General features: G+C 54.0%; 1 protein-coding gene and 1 long non-coding RNA gene across 6 annotated transcripts in view; one reads left to right on the top strand and one right to left on the bottom strand.

Annotated features, from left to right (window-relative positions):
• Window positions 1-11683, bottom strand: part of TIAM2 (TIAM Rac1 associated GEF 2) — a 247572-nt gene extending 235889 nt beyond the window's left edge. The window contains exon 1 of one of the 5 annotated variants that reach the window (XM_070073350.2): window positions 11532-11679. The gene's annotated coding sequence lies outside the window, so the exon portion shown is untranslated. Of the gene's footprint in view, window positions 1-11531 lie in introns of all 5 variants that reach the window. The other 4 variants (XM_070073355.2, XM_089332525.1, XM_089332526.1 and 1 more) reach the window with 4 other exon arrangements.
• The window catches only part of LOC149126414 (uncharacterized), a 37399-nt gene that overhangs the window by 19818 nt on the left and 5500 nt on the right, over window positions 1-12081 (top strand). The window contains exon 1 of the long non-coding RNA XR_016233618.1: window positions 1-11131. This exon is cut by the window's left edge and continues 19818 nt beyond it. This is a non-coding gene — a long non-coding RNA (uncharacterized LOC149126414). The remainder of the gene's footprint in view (window positions 11132-12081) is intronic.

The raw sequence follows: 12081 nt of genomic DNA on the forward strand, positions 1-12081 counted from the left end.
GAAATTAAAACACGAGGCTAAACTATGAGACATTTCTATGAGAATCAACCTACTTAAGTTTTCCCTACATAAAGTAAAATCTTTCCAGCTAGTCCCCGTTAAGCACGGCCTTAATGAACTTCACCTTGAAAAATGAATATACATGAAAGTGAAGGGGTTTGCTTTGCAGGACACCGGAGGAGAAACCTCACAGCCGCTCTGAGCAGCGTGGCCGGCTCACAGAGAACGCCTGCATTGTGACAGCTTCTGCTCCCTTCTCTAAGATTCCCGAGTGTACAGCAGTGTAGAGGGCCAGCGTGGTGGTGCAGAGGGCGAGCCGCCACCTGTGACACCGGCTTCCCGCAGGACCACCAGTTTCCAGTCCCAGCTGCTCTATGTCCCAGCTCCCTGCTAACGCACCTAGAAAAGCAGCAGAGGATGGTCCAAGTCCTTGGGTCTCTGCCACCCACGTGAGAGACCTGGATGGAACTCTGGGCTCCTGGCTACAGCCTGGCCCAGCCCTGGCAACTGTAGCCATTTGAGGAGTGAACCAGTGGACAGAAAATATCTGTCTCACCATCTCTGCAACTCTTTCAAATAAAATAAATCTTTATAAAAAGAGTATAAAGTCGTACAAATTGATAAGCAAAGCCTTCCGCATCTCTTCAAAAGCCACTCCCACCCCTGCCAGCACAAGCTCTCAGATGGTTGCATACTTAGTCAAAGGCCCACATGATGCCAGCATCCCACACGGGCTCCACTTCCAATCCAGCTTTCTGCTATGGCCTGGGACAGCTGTAGATGACGGCCCAAGTCCTTGGGCTCCTGCACCCACACGGGAGACCCGGAGGAAGCTCCTGGCTCCTTGCTTTGGGTCGCCTCAGATCTGGCCATTGCGGCCAATTGGGAAGTGAACCAGTGGATGGAGGATCTCTGGATCTCGCTCTCACGCTCTTTCTCTCTCTCTCGCTCTCTTTCTCCACGTAACTCTGCCTTTCAAATAAATAAATACATAAAGGCCCACGCAATGTTCAGTAACAAGGACATAAAAGTTACACTGGAGGCCACATCTACAAGTGACTTCTGCTGGCCAGAAACCCCAAGCTTCCTTGCCATGGACCCTGCACTACCGTGCAGGCTGCAGGCACCTTACACAGGGACAGCAGAGCCCCTTGGGAGACAGGCCTAAAGGACAGCAGTCACAGCCCCGAATGACCCTAAATGGGCTTCCAACTCACGTGCACCCTGGGAGGCAGCAGGTGACAGTCCAAGTACTTGGGTCCCTGCGATGGACACCGAATGGGACTCCCAGCTCCCAGCTTTGGCCTCACCCAGTCCCTGGCCACTGCAAGCATTTTGGGGAGCAAGTCATCAGATGGGAGAGCTCGCTCTCTGTCAAATGAATTTCCATGACAGACAGCTTTTCAGAAAATGCTCGCTGCACTGAGATCTCTGTGCGCACACCGAAACCCCAGCAACGTCAACCATCTTTCTGGACCCAATTTCCTCACACGCCAAGACGAATGGCCAGGGTGGCACTTGTGACAGTCTGATTTAGTGACATCTCTAAATTTTTTAAGACAGGTCATTTTAAAACTCCAATTACATGGGGAGCTGAAATAGCACCCGTCCAGGTGCCGCCTATGGAAAAGACAGAAATCCATCCTTGCTGCTAGTTATCACAAAATGGGTGTTTCTAGGTGGGCTGAGATTTTCCCTAATAGTTTTTTTTTTACTATGAGTATGCTAAATACAGTGTACAAACCTTTTCTTTACAGACCAGATGTTTCTCATTCAAAATAGCTTCTGTCAAGCCCTGAAACATGGACCAGCAGAAAATGAGGAAAACAGTGCTGCACGTCTTACTGGATCTCCTGTGCTTAGGCCCCCACGACCCCATCCAAACCAGTCCGGAAGAGCACCGTGCCAGGGAAATGCGTGGACAACAAGACCTGGTCTGCAACCCCCCCCCTTCTCCCTCCGCAAGCACTGTCGAGAAGATCTTGCATCCTTTATAGAAGTTTCTCAAAACGTGATCAGAGCCACCAGCGGCCCCTGGTGTGCTTGGTAAAATGCAGAGTCCAAATCAAAGAGCTCCAGGAATCTGCACTTGCACCTGCACCGCCTCCCCAACGAGGAGTCATGCATCAACGGCTTCCTTCTCTCCACGAGTTAAGAGATTTGCAGCCTTCCCTGCCTCTCTTCACAACGGGCCTTGTCTTTATTTATTTATTTTTTGACAGAGTGGACAGTGAGAGAGAGAGACAGAGAGAAAGGTCTTCTTTGCCATTGGTTCACCCTCCAATGGCCGCTGCGGCCGGCACACTGCGCTGATCCGATGGCAGGAGCCAGGTGCTTCTCCTGGTCTCCCATGGGGTGCAGGGCCCAAGCACCTGGGCCATCCTCCACTGCACTCCCTGGCCACAGCAGAGAGCTGGCCTGGAAGAGGGGCAACCGGGACGGAATCCGGCGCCCCGACCGGGACTAGAACCCACTGTGCCGGCGCCGCAGGTGGAGGATTAGCCTAGTGAGCCGCAGCGCCAGCCAGGCCTTGTCATTTTACCTTTGCCATCGTGGCTACTGTTTGTACACACGGCACCTGGTTCTCTTTATATTCGATACATGCCCAGCTCTCCCTATCCCCCACCTGCCTGCCTCTGTGAAGCTGCTGATCCTAATTCGATTTCTTTCTCAGCAATTCTTCCAGTTCAACACTGAAATCCCCTTCCCTCCCAGTCCCCCAGGGCCTTGAGTCCCTATCAGCCATGGCCCCAAGATCACTGAACATCACCTACAAACGTCTAACGACTCATTTGGATTTACCAAGACCCAGTATGAACCTGCGCCCTGCCTTCGTCACCAGTGTCGGGTGATGGTCACTTGTCACGTACTCACGTTCAAACGTCAGACTGCATCACAGCACACTGCAGATAACGCTACTCTGAAATTTTAATAAGCATGCTTCTTTGCTTTCTTACTCTCTATAGCTCCAAGGAAACACTGGAGTTTGGTACATTTGGCACAATGGAACTCTACCCATCAGCCACACAGGGAGAAATGGAGGGCGCATGTTTGGTACGGTAGCTAAGACACCACTTGGCAGGGGGCATTGTGACCTAGCAGGTTAAGCCACCCAGCTGCTCTACTGCCAGTCCAGCTCTCTGCTATGGCCTGGGAAAGCAGTGGAGGATGGCCCAAGTGCTTGGGCCCCTGCACCCACATGGGAGACCTGGAGGAAGCTCTGGGCTCCTGGCTTCAGCCTGGCATGGCCCCAGCTGTTGTGGCCATTTGGGGTGTAAACCAGGTCACTCCCCCTCTTCGCGGAGGAATGACACAGGACCCTGCGCTGTTCTTTTGTCTGCTCGGCCCTCCCCGGGTTTGCTGCTGGTTCTTCCCGGGTTGGCTACCGACCCTTCCACCTCCGTGGAAGGGCGGTTCCCCCTAGCCACTTTCCCCACTTCCGCGGGGTAGTGGCACACCGCCAGCCGGCTCTCTCAGGGGCTGCACAGGTGTTCCTTCAGATAGATGTTCCTGGTGCATGTTGTCTCTCTCCTCCTTTATAGTCCTCTTCCACCAATCCCAACTCTGCTGCCCACACGCCGAGTACGCTGCTCTACTCCAATCAGGAGCAGGTCCTACAGTTTATTGGTTGAACTGGAGGCAGCTGTGTAGAAGCTGTTTCTCCCTTCTCAGCGTCATATTGTGGGAGAGCAGATGCATAGAATAAGTCTTAATTCCAGTAACTTAGTCTAGTCCGAGTTGCTCCCAATTGCTCCCCACAAACCAGCAGATAGATGCTCGCTCTCTTACTCTGCTTTTCAAATAAATACACAAAAACAACAACAACAATAATAATAATAAAGACACCACTAAGGACACGGGCATCACATATCAGAGCGCCTGAGTTCAAGTCCTGTGTTCGCTCCCAATCCCAGCCTCCTGCTAACGTGTGCTTGGGAGGCAGCAGGTAATGGCTCAAGGAGCTGACTTCCCATCACCTACGTGGCAGATGCAGACTGAGTTTCAGGCTCTGGCTTTGGCCTGGTCCAGCCCTGGCTATTGTGGGCATTTGAGGAGTGAACCAGTAGACAGAAGCTCGCTCGCTCTCTCTAACAAAATGAAAATAAATTAAAAATTTTAAACTTCCAAATGAGAAGCTATTATTTGAAGAAAAAAAAAAAAGAAAGGAGGAAAGAGAAATGGAAACCTGGAAAGGAGGCACCAGTTCCCCCAGGATCGCGCAAACCCAGGGATGCAGCTCTCTGCTCGGGGTGGCCCGACTCCAAGCATCTCCACCAGCGCCAAGAATTCAGTCAACACCCACAAGCATCTATCAGGTAGTTCAGCCTTTGTTGTCCATCAGAATGGAGAAGAGTGGGGGCCACGCCCCAAACATCTCAAATAAACCCCATGGAGCTGTCACTCATCTATTGTTCCTAAGGAATCCAGCCAGGAAGGGAGAGGGAAGCAGATACCTACACAACCAGGGATCCCACAAGGTGGCCACGTGGGGGGCGGCCCCTGAGTACCTTCAAGGGGAGACCTGTGATGAGACTGAGCACAAACCTTCACGCCCAGCCTACGGGGCGGGCGATGCCAGCATGCTCCAGTCCTAGCAACCACATTGCCATGCAGAAGATGAGCAAGTGGATCCCATCAGTGGGATTTCTGGCTTTTAAACAATCCTGTGTATAATGACAACAGCTGGCCACGTGAACATGAGGCTCAGCACACAGTTATCAAGGGAGAGGTCCCCAGGGATAACCACCACGTCACTGAATGATGCAGATTCCCCAGGGGCCAAGGCCAAAATGTGCAAGCTAAAGGGGAAAGCACTTTGGTTTCGGATTCTGCAAACACTCACCGAGGCTTCACATGTCCATACAGTAGGTACTGACCCTGGGAGCTGGCTGCAAATGCTGCCAACACCAGGGAGAACTCCGTTCATCTTGATGGGTTCCAGGTGTGCTCGTCCTCGCTCCACTCAACTGCAGAAGAGTCTGATTTTGAAAGTCTTCCTGGGCCAGCACTGTGGCGTAGTGGGTTAAGCCTCCACCTGCAACACTGGTATCTCATGTGGGCACCGGTTCAAGTCCTAGCTGTTCCATTTCCAATCTAGCTCCCTGCTAATGCACCTGGGGAAGCAGATGGACCATGGCCCAAGTACTTGGGGCCCTGCACCACCCAGGAGACCCAGAAGATGCTCCTGGCTCCAGTCTAGCTCAGCCCTGGCCATTGTGGCCATTTGGGGAGTGAACCAGAGGATGGAAGACTTCTCTCTCTGCCTCTGCTTCTTCCTGTCTGTAACTCCACCTTTCAAATAAAAAATTAAAAAAAAAAAAAAAAAAAAGAAAGTCCTCCTTAAGCAGTTCGGTGGCTACCCAGAATGGCAGGGATGAGTAGGACTATGACCCTGCCAACCGCCACCTTCGCGCAAGGCCTGAAGGGGAGAATTCATGAGAAGGATCTGAATCTCAGCACCAGAAGTTACCAGGAAACTGAGGCCCACGCATGTTCAGGGAGACCCCCCAAGAGCAAGAGGGCTACAGGAGAACTCAAAAGGCTCATGGGAAACGGAATTAAAAGATTACTTTGGTGCAATCTCTTAATTAGGGGTGGGCATTTGGCCTATGGTTAAGCTGTCCATTAGGATGCCTGTGTCCCTTACTCAAGTGCCTGGATTCAGTAACAGGCTCAGCTCCTGACCCCGGCTTCCTGCCAATGCAGCCCCAGGGAGGCAGCAATGATAGCTGAAGGAACTGACTTCCTACCACCCACACGGGAGGCCTGAATTGGGTTCCCAGCTCCTGGCTTCAGCCCCAGCCAGCGGCCGCTGTGGACATCTAGGGAGCAAACCAGCAGATGGGAGCAGGCTTGCTCTCCTCCTCCCTCTCTCCCTCTTTCCCTGCCATCTCTAATCTGTCTCCTTCTCTCTCTCTCTCAAATAACAGACTTTTTAAAAGACTCCATAGGTATTGTAAGCCTCTTCTATGTTTACTTGTATTTATTGTAAAGACAGTGACAGAGAGGTCTTCTAGTCACTGACTCCCCAAATGCCCACACAGCCCGGGCTGGGCCAGGCCAAAGTCAAAAGCTTTAGACCCTCAGTGGGGTCTCCATGTGGGCAGCAGGGACCCCAGCATATGAGCCATCATCTGCTGCCTCCCAGGAACAAATCAGCAGCAAGCAGGATGGAAAGCAAAGGAGCTGGGACTCGAATCAAGCAGGAGGAACACCACACATTCTGTCAACCACCACGTTACTCTCTAAAGCACCAGGCAGGACCTGAAAAGGATACAAAGTGAAATAAGCAATGCACCTGCTGTGTGATGGAGAAAAATACTGACAACCTCGTCGAATGACCGTAGACACACGAAGCACGTGCGCAGCACGGGCAAGTGCGCTTCACACTCAGGGACGGCGTCTCTGGGGCTCCATGGAGGACTAGGAATTTGCCAAGCAGGGAAGAACCGGAAAGGAAGAAGAAAGTCCGGAAGGAACCAGCGAACACTTGCTGCCCTCTCTCACTGTGGCACACTAAACGCATTCATCCGTTTATCAGCAATTCCCAGTAACTGCTGTCACTCTCCTTTGAGATGAAAACCCTAAAGCACAGATGGCTCGTATGAGAATGCAACAAAAAGATTTTTTTAAAGATTTATTTATATATATATATATACATTTTAACTTTTATTTAATGAATATAATTTCCAAAGTACAGCTTATGGATTACAATGCCCCCCCCCCCGATTTATTTATATTTGAAAGGCAGAGTTACAGAGAAGGACGGAGACAGAGGTCCTCCTTCCACTGGCTCACTCCCCAGATGGCCACATCAGCTGGAACTGGGCTGGTCTGAAGCCAGGAGCTTTTTCTGGGTCTCCCGCATGGGTGCAGGAGCCCAAGCACCTGGGCCGTCTTCTGCTGCTTTTCCCAGGCCATAGCAGAGAGCTGGATCAGAAGAGGAGCAGCCAGGACTAGAACCGGCACCCATATGGGATCCAGCACTGTACTTTACCCGCTACACCACAACGCCGGCCTCTTTAAATTTTAATAACAAACTATTGCACTAAAATTCCTCACTGTATTTTAAAGGCTATGGAAATCCTTAACTTTCACCAGCTTACACGAACTCCAAGCTTATTCACGGAGCCATTTCCCAAACTACTAACAGGAGCCTTGAAAACTCTAACCCCACCTATATAGCTCCCAAACGCAAAGAAATCACTCGTTAATGGGAACTCTTCATCAGCCACGTCCAAAAGGTACACTCAGAACTCCAAGGACCAATTTTAAAGAAACCTTGTAATCCAACACCTTGAACACACAATGAAAGCTGCAGCCCAGATCCTGTTACTCAGTCTACAAACCTCAGACATGGAAACAAAGCAGACCAGCTTCCAGCCGGGCGCAGTGCCTGGGCCCAGGCCCGCAAGATCCAAGAGAGGAAACGCGTGATGCACTGCAGGCCAGGAACCTTCCCCGGGCCTAGGGCCTCACCCTCTCCAGAGGTTCTTTCTGAAAGCTCATATACAGAATAGCCTTTGCACTCTGCATGGCTTGCATTAGACTCCTCCACCCACTCACGGCAGACATACCTGCACTCGGCTCTCGGCTGTGCGCACTCAGGCCCGTGCGGAGTGGGCAGGGTGTCCCCAGGTCCCCAGCCTTCCCCCCGCCGTGTGGCTCATCTGGATGCGACCCCGCACTGGACGCAACTTCCCTGGCCCTCCGCCGTTTCTCACGCACCAAAGGGTGTTCTGCTCCTGCATTTCTAGAATCTTCCCTTTGCCTATTCTCACTGTCCCACGGCCACTGACTCAAACCTTCTCCCCTGGTACAACTCAGCTTCCTTGGGCCATAACAGGGAATGGTCTCAAATGCAAATCTGACCTTACTGCTCCCCTGCCTAAAAGCCAAATGAGGCTTTCGGGTCCCTTGCTGCTCTTCCCGCCTTGAAGTTCTCCTAGTGACCAGCATGTTCGGAGCTTAGCCGTTCTTAACACACTGTAGAGCTTAGGCAAGGTCTGCTCAGTGTTGAGAGAGACAGTCATCTACATGGGGTTTCTTTCTCATTCCAGCAAAGCCTTAGGTGTCTTAGGGGACGAGACAGCGGGATGGACACAGAACACCTAACACAGAGCCTGGCAACTGCTCTTCTCAAGTTGGCATCACGCACGGGGGCTCACTGGACCGGAGGCTGTAAGGTAGGGAAGCTACGATGTGGGAGCCCTGCAAATGGAGACGAGTCCTCAGACCCACTCGTTCCAGACCCCGAGTCCCCTCACGGTGCCTCTCCGTCGGGAGCTCCGGCTTGTCTTATGGAAAACAACACAGAAAGGAGCCAAAGTGTTTGACCACATGATATAGTCATCGCTTCCATAAAGTGTATCCGGGACTTTTTATCACAGTTAAGGAATACCAACACATAGGCCAAATTCCACTACAATGAACTCCAAAGGATTTGGACCTATATCATATCATAAAATCCTTTTCCATAAGTAAGCCACGGACTGGCTCATTCATGCATTCCTCCATTCAGCAAATCTCGATCACACGCCTGCTTCACACAGGTCACTGTATTTGGCGCTGGGGTCCTGCGAGAGTCCACACGGTCAAGACTTCCCAGCTGAAACCAAGGACGGGAGGTACGGAAGGTTGTTCCTGTGGAGATCTGACCAGAGGAACCAAGTCATCCTGGCTGTGTTCCTACAGAGGCACCATATCCCTGGACAAGTCCCTGGCACTGGGCTCCCCTACCCAGCAAGCGGGAGAACTGGTGCACATGACCGCTAAGGTGACGCGGGGGCCAGCGTGGCAGCAGTGCAGGGTAAGCCGTGGGAACGCCAGCTCCAGTCCTGCCTCTTCCGCTTCAGATCCAGACCCCTGCTGAGACCCCTGGGAAGGCAGCAGAAGAGGACACAGCCCTTGAGCCCCTGCCACCCAGGTGGGAGACCAGGACGGAGTTCCTGGTTCCTGGTCCTGACTCCACTGTTGCAGCCATCTGAGGCGGGAACCAGCACATGGAAGATCTCTCGAAGGAGATCTCTCTCCCTACTTTTCAAACATTGTAATACATTTTTTTAAAAAAAGCAATTCTAATATTATGAATTCTAGAAACACCAGGATTCCATATCACTAACAAGTCCCTTTGACACCTACAAGTATAGAATTTTATATCCAATTTCATAAATGTGACATTATCCATATATTTCCTGTAGCTAGAAAGATACCTCATCACCTTACACATTACGGAAAATGGTTAACTACATGCAAATTTGAAGCATTTTAAAGAATCTTCTAACCACTTTAGCTTACAAATCGCCCCATGTGAAAATTATATATTTAATGTAAATACTGATCTTAAATGATCTCACTGAAGAACCTAAATAAATCAGACTCAAAACCTTCTCTTCTCACCTTCCTTTCTCGCTTGCTTGAATTCTGATATGTTTAGATTGACTTCAGTTCTCTTAGATGGGAGCAGATGTTGGGTCCAGTGGCTAAGATGCAGCCTGGGATGTCCACACCCACCCACTGCCCGCTCACACGAACCCTGGGAGGCAGGAAGTGGTGGCTCAAGTCCTTGGGTCTCTGCCACCCACGTGTAGGAGACCCTGCATGAGCTCTGGCCTGGCCCAGTCCCTGCTGTCGCAAGCATTTGTGAAGGAACCAGGGAACAGAAGGTCTCTCTTTCAAATAGAAAAAATAAAAATGTTAAAAATTCTTGTATACAAAATGGCATTTTTAACCCAAAGGACTAGCACATTTATGTGAGCCAAGCTCTTTGTGACCTTAATTTCAAGTCTCTTGCACCCATCTCCCTCTCAGCAGATCACCAAAGACCCGGAACCCTGAGTGCCTGGGGAGGCGGCAGCTGACAAGGCCCCGGTGCTGGGCACAGATCCTCCAACACCTGCCCACGGTCTTTCCTGTCATCAAGCAGAAAACACCTGTCTGAGCAGCTCTTAAACAGCCAGACGCAGGACAGCAACCAAAGCGCTTTCTGCACACCGACTTACACAGCTCAGGAAAAATCAACCCCTTCTTTTCTCACTGCGTCCGCCAGTCCCAGGGACAGAAGGGAGCAGGGTCACACTAACCCATCAGGCACCTTTGGGTGAGTTACACAAGGAACCTTCTTCTACTGAGGAGTGCACCAGAGGGCTGGCAGCTTGAGTGTGAACTGGATTTCTGTCTCCACTTGCCTTAGACAGGATGACCTTGTGCAGTGAACAACCTGCACAACTGTATAAGGTGGCATGGCCAGATACGTAAAGAAAAACATGTTCTAGAAGTACTGACCATTAGAGGTGGAAAAGTGTAACTTTGCCTAGAAGTAAAGAGCAAATAAAGCTGCCTACAAGAAGGGTGTGTGGGTAATGGAGAGACAGACGGACCAGAGGAGTGAGGTGTACAAGCAGAGTGTTCATTCACTCATTCCAGCCAGTGGCCTGGAAAAGCCCACTTGCAAGTAGCATGATGGGTCTGGAGCAGGCAGAGTGAGTTCAGCGTGTAGTGGGGCAACACGGGGGCAGTCTGGGGGGAGGCGGCAGAGGCCACATGGCGCAGCGTCTCCCATGGCACGCTCAGGACTGGAAAGCTGAGGCCGCGCTCACGGCACTGTTGGGCACTGTACGTTACCACCGTAGCATCAGCTCCACCGGCCCTGTTTCCACGCGCGGGTAAACCCCAGCCGACGGAAACCACGGTCAGGACGTAGAACTCTCACAGACCGGCCGGATATATGTCTTAGGGGATGCGATTGCAAGCGGGGACCCCAGCAGTTGGCACTTTGCAATCCACAGCCTGGGGCCCACGATCTGCACCTGCAGGGCACTGCGGAGCCCAGTGGAGGGAGGCCTGGGGGCAGCCAGGTGCGGTCAGTTAGAGCAGCGGCGGCCGCGGGCATTTGGCGACCAGGAGCGCGCGGCCGGTCAAGGTCTCCTCGCCAGGCAGCAGCCGGAAAACGCACCGAAGGCAATCGCCGTCGAGATCAATAAAGGCGCCCTGTTTTTCAGTTTGTAAAACCCCAAGAAGGGGCACGGGGGCTCCTCAAGCTGCCCTGTTTCCGACGCTAACAACTCCCCGGGCGGCCGCCGGCGGCGACCACCTCGTGGAAGAACGCGTCTGCCCTCCTCGCCGGTTTTCGGTAAACCACGATCCACTGGGGACACAACGCGTCGGCTTTCACAGCCACTGGGCGGCTCAGCCCCACCGGGAGCAGCGCCCGGCGGGAGGGGGGAGGGGGCGGCGGGTCTACACCCGCGGGATCGCCCGCAGCGCCTCCCTCCCCCGCCGCGATGCCGCAGGCCGGGGCCTGCGTGTCCGCGCGGCGCCGGGGGACCTCGGTTAGGAAAGGGTTGGTGCCCGGGCCCGGCCGCTGCGCGGGACACACGGAAAGTGTCCCGGGCGCTGCCACGCTCACGGGAGAAGGTGCCCGAGCCGCGCGAGGACAGCGACGATCGGGGCCGGGGGGCTTAGGGGGCACGGGACCCGCAGCCGCCCGCGCCGCCGGGACCCCCGGAGCCCGCGCCCCGCCGCGCCCTTACCTCGGTCGAGCGCGGGCGCTCCTGCGCGCGGACTTGGAGAAGTTTCTGCGGTCACTTTTTGTTCTCCGCCGGGGCGCGCGCGCGGGGAGTCTGCGGCGGCCACGGCTGCCCCCGCCCGCGCGCCGCCGCACCTTCCTCGCGGCCGCCGGGCCCGCCCCGGCCCCGCCCCCGGCCCGCCCCCCGCCCGGGGCCGCGGTCCCCGCCGGCTCCCCCGGCGCCTTCCCCGGGACGGCTGCCGAGAGCAGCTCTGCTCGGAGCCGGCCGGACACGAGCGTGTGCACCCGCTGCCCCGTGCCTACGGGAGAGGCGACGTCCGCCGGGAGCCCTGACCTGCAGCGGGCAGGGGCCGGTGTCCCGGGGAGGGCTGTAGGCCGGGGGCGCCCTGGAGCGCTGGGGCTTCCCCGACGGAGGTGTCGCGCGCTGCACCGGGGGCCCCGGAGGCGGCGAGGCTGGGGACGGGGAGAGGCAGGCGCGCAGGCTGCCCCAGCCCGGAGGAGGAGAGGGAAGGGGAGGTGCGTGCTGGATTTTCCTTGGTCGTGGCGCCGAAGGC

This window comes from Oryctolagus cuniculus, chromosome 5, assembly GCF_051225735.1.
Source record: "Oryctolagus cuniculus isolate XC-2025 breed Fujian yellow rabbit chromosome 5, ASM5122573v1, whole genome shotgun sequence".
In the NCBI taxonomy this organism is placed as follows: domain Eukaryota; kingdom Metazoa; phylum Chordata; class Mammalia; order Lagomorpha; family Leporidae; genus Oryctolagus; species Oryctolagus cuniculus.